General features: G+C 39.7%; 1 protein-coding gene across 6 annotated transcripts in view; it reads left to right on the top strand.

The window, feature by feature from the left end:
• TRPC4 (transient receptor potential cation channel, subfamily C, member 4) overlaps window positions 1–10,818 on the top strand; it is a 203,891-nt gene that overhangs the window by 19,797 nt on the left and 173,276 nt on the right. The window lies entirely within an intron of this gene.

The following is a 10,818-nucleotide window of genomic DNA, read 5'->3' on the forward strand; positions in this document are numbered from 1 at the left end:
ACCCTATGAAGAGCCCTGTCCTGAGCAAACCTCCCCGTCTCTGACCCCCCTGACTCCATTGCAACAGTCACTGCGTCAGTCCTTCAACCAGCATCTTCATCTCCTGTGCTGACCCTCCATCCTCCCAAGTGTCCTTCTCCAAGGATTGGCCTCTCTTGATAATACACCCAAAGTATGTGAGATGAAGCTTCAAAAGCATTGCCGCCAAGGAACAACGTGATTTCACCCTCTAGGGTATAGTATAACCTAATTTGGAGGAGAAAACTTTAGAGCTTTATTGAAAACTCATAAAAAAAAAATCAGTTTTCTTTAAACTGATCTAATTTAATCCTGTTACAAGCAAAGCCTTAATAGGGTTTTGAGTACAATTTTGAGATAATTATAAAGTGTGTATAAAAACACAAAGGGAATTATTAGTGAAAACCTCTTTGCCCAGAGTTTTCTGCATAAGCTGCAGCTCTGTTTGTTCAGGGTAAGATGCTTTGTCACTCTGGTCTCCCTTTGATCTTACATCCAGCACCTCATCCACTAGAATTCTGTTTGCTTTACCTTTGTAATGTGTCTTGTCTCAGGCCACTTTTCACAGTTTTAAGTACACTGATCTTTGTCACCTAAGCGATTTCTTGCCTGGCTTGTAATTTTTCCTTTAGTTCACTCTACTTCCACTCCTCTCTCCACTGAGTTCATTCTCAAAAACCACAGCCTCATGTGTTTGAAAAACTCAGATGGTCCTTTATCTCACTCAGAGTAAATGACAGCACCCTTAACATAGAGTCTAAGTTATTGGCTTCCTTCCACTTGCTGGCTTGTTTTCTTTTCTTTTGTTTTTACTTCCACCTCTACCACTCTTCCACTTGCAAACTGTACTGTAGTCCAGTTAACCAAATACCCCAAGGATGGTCATGCCTCAGGATCTTTGCACTTACTCTCTCCTCTTCCAGGAATACTGTGCTCTTCAAATTAGGCACAACTTACTTCCTCATGTTTCCAGCTTTCTACACAAATGCACTCACATTGGCAGGACACCTTGGTCAAGGCTATACTCGAAGTTGTCATCTCTGACTTTCTCTAGCATCTTGCTTTCTCAAACTCCACTTTTTTTTTCTTTCTCATGGCCTCTGCCCTCTGAAACATAACCATCGATTGATTTAATCATCAGTTCATTGATACTTTTGCAATTTAATTTCTCCATTACCACTAGTATTTAAGTATAATGAAGGGAGAGACTCGGTTTTGTTCATTAATGTGTTCCCAAAGCTTTCAATAGTGACAACCATAAAATGAGTGGTAAATATATAACTGGATGGCTGGATAAATAAAAGATAAAATTAGCATGAGAAGAAAAGTCAATATGGCCCAGGACATGCATAGAATAAGAAGACAAGAGAAAAAAACCCAACCCTTAGTGGCAAGAAGCTGCAATGCAATCCAATAGGTGCATAGTTCGAATCTACCAGATGTTCTGCTGGAGAAGGAGGAACAATCTCCTCCTGTACCAGTCAGATCTGATTTGACAGTAAACACACAAAAATAATAAAAATTAAAAACAAAGAAAAAGAAAACCTCAGCCCCTGGGAGGGGGAAAAAAAGTTTCAAGGATGACTGTGGCAAAGGGTCATAGTGAGCGAGACTGAGCAAGATTGATCAGAACGAACAGTAATGAAAACAGTGATACAAGAGTTGTAATGATTACATCTTTTGTCCTATCCAGGATTCTGTATGAAACACATACTCATTATTTCTTTTAAGCCTTAAAATATCTGTAAGGTAAGGTCTATAATTATCTTCATTTTATAGATGAGGGAGTTGAAGCTTAGAGGGCTTAAAAGTGACAAACTTTTAAGACAAAGTTTGTCTTTAAAGTGACAAACTATTATGTGATACAGCTAATATTCGCACTCTTATACTACTATCCAAAAAAAATTCTAAGACTAGTGAAGTTCATAAGGAGATAATGATCACCACTTTTAAACAAAATGAGAAAGAGAATCATCGACCAGAATGTACATTTAGCTGTCATAAAATTACGTTTAAACATGTTCCTTTTTTTTCATACTTTCAAAAAAATGGAACTTTGCATTTGCTGTTGATGTTAGGTGTGATGGAGTCCACGCTCACGCATGGTGATCCTGTGTACGAGGGTCTGGTCCTGTGCCACCATCATCATCCTCGTCCTCATTTCTGCTGGGCCCTTTGTTGTAGCCACTGTGTCATCCATTTCCGGGAGGGCCTCTCTGTATTTCACTGACCCTCTGTTTACCAGTCATGATGTATTTCAGCAGGCACTGACTGATTCTGATAGCAGGCCTCGTGTGAGACAAAGATCCGCTACTCTTGCCTCAAGGAACTTGAGACAGATTGATTAGATTAGATTATTCTTTTATAAAATCATGGCATTTTCAGTAGACTGTACTAATAGCACATAAAAGGCATCATTTCTTCATTCTCCCTTTTTCACATGCATATAAGGCAATGAAAAATGCCATGACTCAGGTCAGACCCACCTTAATCCTCAAGGTAGCATCCTTGCTCTTGGACACCGGAAAGAGGTCTTTTGCAGCAGATTTACCAAAGACAATGCACCATTTGATTTCTTGAATACTGCTTCCAAGGACATGGATTATGTAAAAATCCTTGACAACGTTAATCTTTCCTCTGTATCATAATGATGCTTATTGATCTTAATAGAGTTTTTATTTTCTTGAGGTGAAGATGCCATCCATAAGGAAGGCTGTATGCTTGGACTTCCTCAGTACGTAGTGTGAGCAAGCAAAGTTGTGTCATCTGCACATCTGATTTCTCTTCATACCATGCACTTACAGGGTTACAACTCTGATGTACATTTTTTCCTAAATTTCAGCCATGCAATATACCCTTGTTTTGTACCGAATTGTTACTTAAATAATTATTCCTTTAACCTACCAAACAAACCCACACTGCCTTCAAGTCAATTCCCATTCATAGTGACCCTCTGTTGGGTTTCTGAAGCTGTAAATCTTTCTAAGAGAATCTGGCTGCCTATCCTACTCCTACCTAGCAGCTGGTGGATTCAGTGTTGTTTCTGTAGTGTAGTGGTTATCACATTCGCTTCACATAGCAGCTGGTGGATTCAGTGTTGTTTCTGTAGTGTAGTGGTTATCACATTCACTTCACATAGCAGCTGGTGGATTCAACAAATTGCCAGTCTTTCACTTCAAACTCAAAATTCGTTGCCATCAAGTTGGAACCTACTCATAGCCTCCAGTGGGTTTTCAGAGACTGTAAATCATGAGGACAGAGATTCCCTACCTTCCTCCCAAGGAGTCACGGATGGATTCGAACCACAGAGAGGCACCACTCTGTGTTAGTGTAGCTCCCTGAGGACAATACCACTACAGCCCTCTACTCTTTTATTTAACATCCCACTATGTCACACATAGCATGCCAGTATGTTACACACTTCTGTACCAGACCTCCTTAACAAGTATACAGAAAGATAATTTTAAAACGAAAAATGAAATCTAGGAAATAAGTGACCTGACATTCTGATTGTTATTGTTAGGTGACTTCAAGTCAAGTACAATCTATAGCAACCCCATAAACAATAGATCTGAACCCTGTCCTATCCTGTGCCATCTTCAAACCTCTGACACACAAGAGCCCACTGAAGAAGTCACCATGTCAATTTACCTGATCAAGGGTCTTCCTCTCCTTCACCAACCCTCTACCTTTCTGAGCATCATGTCCCTCTCCAAGGAATAGCCTCTCTTAGCAACATGTCCAAAGTATGTGAGGTGAAGTCCATCATCTTTGCCTCTAAAGAGCCCTCTGGCTACACCCTCTCTAAGACATATTTGTTCTTTTGGCCCACCATGGGATGTTCAGTGCTCTTCTCCAACACCACAGCTCAATGGCATCAATTCTGCTACTGTTATCCTTATTCGTTGTCCAGCCAAGATGCATGCCAAGTGGTTGGAAAGAACCATGGCCTGAGTTAGTCCTCAAACTGACATCACTACTCCTCCATATTTTGTAGAGGTCCCTAATTGCAGACTTTCCCAGTGCAATACATCTCCTGATTTCCAGACTATGGGTACCAAGGATATTAACTGTGGGTCCAAGTAAGATGAAGTTGTTGACAGTTACTAAACATCTGATAATAATCCTCAAATTATCATGGGAGATTTAATCTAGTCTAAACAGACAAGGATTCAAAGCTATAACTTGCCCGATGTCTCCTTGGGAGTTGAAATATGTTTCTCCAGTGCGCTATCCAAGATGCATTTGATGCTTAATACTTATTATTTATGATGTACCTATTACACATACAATAAAGAAGCAGAAGTTATTTCAGGATGAACACGGTTTCAATTTGCCGTAATGAACAACACTCATTCTAAATGTGAGCATTTATAATTATGGAATCAGCGTGTCAGGAAAGCATTGATGGATTCCTTAGATGGATCAAGTACTATAGCAGAGGCTGTGTTCACATGAGGAGAAACAAATGCCTTGGGCAACGCTGAACACGACAGTTTCCTGCTCTCTCACGGGACTACGATGTCACCTACCACCCACAGCTCCATATTGTTTTGTGCTTAGAGATTTCTTCATGTTTCCTCTTCGCTATCACCCTGTGAGTGTTAACTTTGAGCCACCTTTGAGGTATACTTCTCTAGTTCTTATTCGATAACGCAGCATAGCTTGACTACATGTCCACATCTGAGAGGGGGAAAATGGAATGCGAAGGTGTTAGCTGCTTTTGTCACTTGTATCCAGCTGTGAATGGTTGAGGCAGAATTTCATGGCTGCCTTCTTCCTCTTTATTCCTCAGCTATTTCCCACACACCACAGCTGCCTTCCTTAGAGGCCGTATTGATTAATAATTTGGACTCTGAAAGGAAATGGCATGGATTTCTATGTGACCATGGGGAAAGCAATTTCACTTTTCTGAGGTTTTGTCATCATTTATAAAAGGAAGAGGATCAAAATGTGCTAACTTTCAAAAGCTTTAGTACATACAACTCATGTCACGGAATGCTTTGTAAATGTTAGATAGGCTGATGTCAATATTGTCAGAATCCAGTCATGGGCGCATTAATCGGAGTGCTGAAGGAAAATAATCCACGCCAGGGATTTGATGATTTAGTTCAAGAGTGTCTTTACTGTCTACATTAAATTTGTCACCCACCTCGTCTTAAAACTGTACTCACTGTTTGCCTTAGTGTTTTGATCTGTTACTAGCAGTAGGGTTACTAGGAGTCGTATTCAGTTCAGTGGCACCTTCCAACAATGTGTGTCTCATATGGTTAAGGACGATAGGGTTGAGTATGACTCGTAACGAATCTGTGAATAGATCTAAGCCTTCGCTCTCCGGCACCGTCCTCACAATGCCAGTCACGTCGTTAATCCATGTCTTTGACAGTTTTCCTCTCCTTCTCTGACCCTCTATTTTTGCCAGTAGGTGGTGCTTTTCCAAGGACTGGTGACAGTGTGGCCAAAGTACCTGAGGAATAAGCTTCACCATCCTTGTCTCTAAGGTGCACCTTGGTTGCATTACTTCCAAGACAGATTTGTTTGTCCTTTTGGCTGCCCGTGGGATAGTCCATGTTCTTTGCCAACACCACTACTGAGCATCAATTTTTAAAAAAATATTCAATTAAAAAATATTTAATTCAAAATCTACCTCATACATGTATCTAAAGCAGTATTATAGCTCTTTAATGATACTTTAATGCCAAGATTTTATTTTTTTTAAATTTATTTTCTTTTATTTGTGTGTGTGTGTGTGTGTGTACCATCAAATCGGATCTGACTGGTACAGGAGGAGATTGTCCCTCCTTCTCCAGCAGAACGTCTGGTGGATTAGAACCATGCAATTCCAAGATCTTAATAACAACAGCATAAATAAATGTCATCAAGTTGGCTCTAACTCTGAAATACTCTTAACTTCGTGTGCCAAAGTAGAATTGTGCTCCAAAGAGTTTTCAATGGTTCTGGCATTTTAAATGTAAATCACCAGACCTTTCTTCCAGGGTACCCCCAGTGGCCTTGAACTATGAAACACATTTAGTTAATAGCTCAGTATTTTAACTAGTTTGTACCATCTTGGGATTTTTGTTGTTAGGTGCCATGCTCATAGCGACTCTATAAACAACAGATCTGAACCCTGTCCTATCTTATGCCACCTTAACAATCTCTTACACATTTGGCCCTATTACCCCAGTCTCTGAGTCAGTCCATTTCATCGTGAGTCTGTATGTTGTTCCTCTCCAATGACTGGTCCCTCCTTGCAGTATGCCCAAAGTCCTTGCCTCCAAGGAACAGTTTGGTTTCATCCTCTCCAAGACAAATCTATTTATTCTCTTAGCAATCCATGATATATTCAATACTCTTCTCCAGCACAACTCAAAGGCATTGATTCTTCTTTTATGATCCTTAGTTATTGTCCAGCTCTCTGATACATGTCAAGTAATTATGAAAAGCATGGCCTAGATCAGGCACACCTTATTCTCCAGACTTACATCATTGCTCTTCAGTACTTTGAAGAGGTTCCTGACAGTATGTATGTAAATAAGTATGTTTGAATGTATGTATATCTATCTGTAAGTGTGTGTGTGTGTATAAAAGAATGACTTAAACTATAGACTATTACCTTCTTGGTAAGCTTTCTTTCCCTGGCATCCACATTCAAGAAAAGTCTACAGCTACTCATGATAGATTATACTCCATATAATAAAAGTACTTAATGGGTATATTTATTACAGCATTCATTATACAGTGGTGAAGCGTGTGTGTGTGTTTCACACTATTTTTCATTTACATTGTATTTCATACAATCATTCCCATGGATTATGTGATTATGTTTTATAAACTTAATCACCATTAGACTATACCCATCATTGCCCAGCCTTTTCAGGTCCTTGCCAGATCTTTCCCATTTCCTTTACCTTCTCCCTCCATCCACCAAATTGTGCACTCCTATGATTTTGCCCCTACCTGTCTTCACCCTTCTCCTCCCAACCTTTCCCACTTTTGGTCCCCATACATGTTTTACTAGTTATCCTTTCATTTTTACAATAATGGTCTTATGCAATATTTGTCCTTATGAGACCAAGATAGTTCATCCAGCATAATGCTTTCCAGTCTCTGCCAAGTTATGTATTATTTTTCAAAATTGTTACTCATGAGTGTTGCATAGTATTCCATTGTGTGAATGTGCCACAATTTCTCAGTCCATTCAGTTATGTTTGGGCATGGGTTGTCCCATGTTCTCTATGGTGAATAATGCTGCTATGCACATTGGTGTACTAATCTTTGCTTGTGTCTCAGATCTAATCTTGGATCTCTTTAATATTCTGTTATTGTAATATTCTGTTATTAGGGAACATTGAGTCAAGTATGACTCAAAGCAATGATATAAACAACAGATCTGAACTCTCGTCTGGGTACATCAAATAATAGGGAAAGAAGTTTGCTTTATTCTGTTTATACAAGCCAGTGTAATAAATCCTATACTTAAGTGGTGGCTGTCCTTAAATTGACAGAGCAATAATTGCCTTGCCAGAACTTTGTCCTTTAGTGTTAATAGTTCAGAAATATATTTTCCCATGTCAAAGAAACACTTCTGTATTATAGGAAACTGTCACACTCTAGATTTTAAAATATGTGTCTCAGATTGCTGCTGAGTCACTTAAAGATTAAGCATTTGGCTAAATTTTTAGAAACGTAATGGGTTTATCAGTTAAATCATTCCCTTGAATGTGCCAGTCCCTTTTAATGTTATATGAATTATAACGATTTGTTAATAATACAACTGTTTTGGTAAGGTAAGGGAAAATAAATCAAACAAATATGGAGCACTGGCAAAAATAAAAGCCATAACTATTGTTGTTGTTGTTGTTGTTGTTGTTATGTGCCGTCAAGTCACTTGCGACTCATAACGACCCTATGTACAACAGCCCTAAACTCTGCTCTGTCCTGTGCCAATTGCACTGTCTCCAACACTCCCATCCCGATTATCCCTGCTTTAGGGTCTTAATCTTGCTAATTATGGCTTTCTGCCCACCACAGTCCTCTAAAAGCTTGGGCAAAAGGCTTTGGGCTCTGGTTCCATGGAGTAGCAGTTTCAAGGTCAGCTCTGTCTCATGTCACATCTCTGGTTCTTTGTTGCTGACTACTATGGCTGCTTTTCTCATAGGCCTTGGTCTGACTTTAATGGAAAGACTAACCAATCCCCTTGTGAATAGGTTGTTGCCTTCTTCAAGTTGAGCACAACTCATAGCGACCCTGTGAACAAAAGGCCTGAAGCCCCTCTACAACTGTCAAAGTTCCAGAGAACTTTAGAGGTTCCGGAGGCATGTTGTTTAGGAAGTGGATGCTACTCTTGCTTCCAAACCTGTCATAGTGTTATTGTTGTTATGTGCCGTTGAGTTGCCTGTGACGCACAGTGACCCTATGTACAGCAACTCTGAACCCTTCCCTGTTCTGAGCCTGTCTCACTAATTCTGACACACCCTAACCCCATTGCCCCAGTCACTGTATCAATCCATCTCATCCAGGGTCTTCCTCTCCTGTGCTGTCCATCTACCCTTCCGAGCAAGATTTTTCTTCTCCAAGGACTGGTCTCTCCAGGCCATGTGCCCAAAGAAAGTGAGACAGAGCTTCATAATCCTAGCCTCCAAGGAGAGACTTGGCTTCATCCTCTCTAAGACAGACCTATTTTTAACACACCCTGTTTGCTTGTTTCTGCCCATCCACATGACAAAGTAAAAAGTCAGTGACTAGGGAAGCCATTTTGAACAATAAACCCTTAACACCACACCTCGTAGTGCAGGGGTTGTGAACATGGCTGTTACCTGAGCTGTCTCTGTGAGGGGAGAAATATTTTTCAATCAGCTTCTATAAACATTTACAGTCTCAGAAACAAGACAGAGCAGTCTTATAAGGTCTCTATGAGTTGCAGTTTCAATTTTTAGGAATGCTCTTGCTTGTTTATTTGGTAAGTAGGGTTCAAAGAGAAGTATTGCTTCAAAGAGATGCTATAGCACAAAGAATATCACTGCTGAAATCATGTGGATCTTGACTGAAAGCAGAGAACACCAGAAAGATGTTTATTTGTATTTAATTGACAATACAAAGATATTTGACTATGTAAATCATAACAAACTATGGATAATACTGGAGAAGAACAAGAATCCCAGAATACTTAATTGTGTTCGTGTGAAACCTATATATAGACCAAGAAGCAGTTAGTTGTCTGAACAAATGTAACACTGCATAGTTTAAAATCAGGAAAGGTGTGTGATAGGGTGGTAGCCTTTCTTAATACCTGTTAAGTCTGTATGTTGAGCACATAATTCATGAAGCTAGAGTATATGAAAAAGGATGTAGTGTTAGAATTGGGAGACCACTCATCAACAATCTGTGTTATGTAGATTATTCAACATTGCTAACTGAAAGTGAACACGACTTTAAATATTTTCTGCAGATCAGGCACTTCAGGTTTCACTATGGATTATATCTCAACATCAAGGAAACAAAAATCCTCGCACACCCATGTTTATTGTGGCTTGTTCACAATAGCAAGGAGCTGGAAACAACCTAAGTGCCGATCGAAAAACAAATTGATAGAGAACCTGTGGGATATTCACACAATGGAATACTATGCTGCATTAGAAAACAAGGAACTCATGCAATATTATTCAAAATGGGTGACCCTGGAGGACATTATGCTGAGGAAGTATCTCAGTCACAAAAGGACAAATACTGCATGGTACCACTTTTGTAAAACAGGACTGACCTTGGGGTTGGGGAGAGACTGAGAAAGATGCGTTCAATAATGTATACTGCATTGAAACAGATGAGGGAGAAAACTATTTAAAGAGATATGTGACTAGGTATTTTTGTCATGACAAGAGTCTAGAGCAAAGACTAGATGGTGGAGTGCTCCTGGGGAAGGGTTTGTAAAACAATGAAATAATTTTTTACTTTTCCAAGAGGGTAGTGTACTGGGGAAGGGTTGGGAGGGAAGAAAAGTGCAACAGTGAATGAATGGAAGTCTAAAGTCTGTAAATTTTTACTGAAATTAATAATAAATTTCAAATTAAAGAAATAAAGTACACACTGTTAAAAAAAAAGAAAGAAAACAAAAATCCTCACTACTGGACCACTAGGGAACATGAAGGTTGTTGTTGTTGTTACGTACCATCGAGTTACTTGCTACTCATAGTGATGCTATGCATAACAGTCCTCAACCCTGCTCTATCCTGTGCCAACCTTGTCTTTGACACATCTAACCCATTACTCCAGGGACTGCATCAATCCATCTCATCAATGGTCTTCCTTTCTTACAGTGTCCCTCCATCTTCCCAAGCAAGATGACTCTTTCCGAAGACTAGTCCCTCATGGCAGCTTGTCCATAGTTTGTCAGATGAAGCTTCAGAATCCTTGCCTCCAAGGAGCAGCCTGGTTTCACCCTCTCTAGGATAAACCTAGAGACTAAGGTGTACCTGACCCAAGGCATGATCTTTTCAATTACTTGCTATGCATCTGAAAGTTGGTTAGTGAATAAACATGATAGAAGGATAGTCAATGTTTTTGAATTGTGGTGTTGGAGAAGAGTATTGAATATCCCATGGACAGCTAAAAGAATAAACAATCTATCCTGGAAGAAGTGTAGCTAGGGTGCTTCTTAAAGGTAAGGATGGTGAAATTTCATTTCACATACTTTGGGCAAGGGACTAGTCCTTGGAAAAAGACATCATGCTGCAAAGGGTGGTGGTCAGAGACAGAATATCCCTCAATAAGATAGATTCTCTTTCTCTCTCTCTCTCTCTC

The sequence above is a fragment of the Elephantulus edwardii genome, unplaced genomic scaffold, assembly GCF_000299155.1.
Source record: "Elephantulus edwardii isolate Elephantulus edwardi_28Jun2011 unplaced genomic scaffold, EleEdw1.0 scaffold00004, whole genome shotgun sequence".
In the NCBI taxonomy this organism is placed as follows: Eukaryota; Metazoa; Chordata; class Mammalia; order Macroscelidea; family Macroscelididae; genus Elephantulus; species Elephantulus edwardii.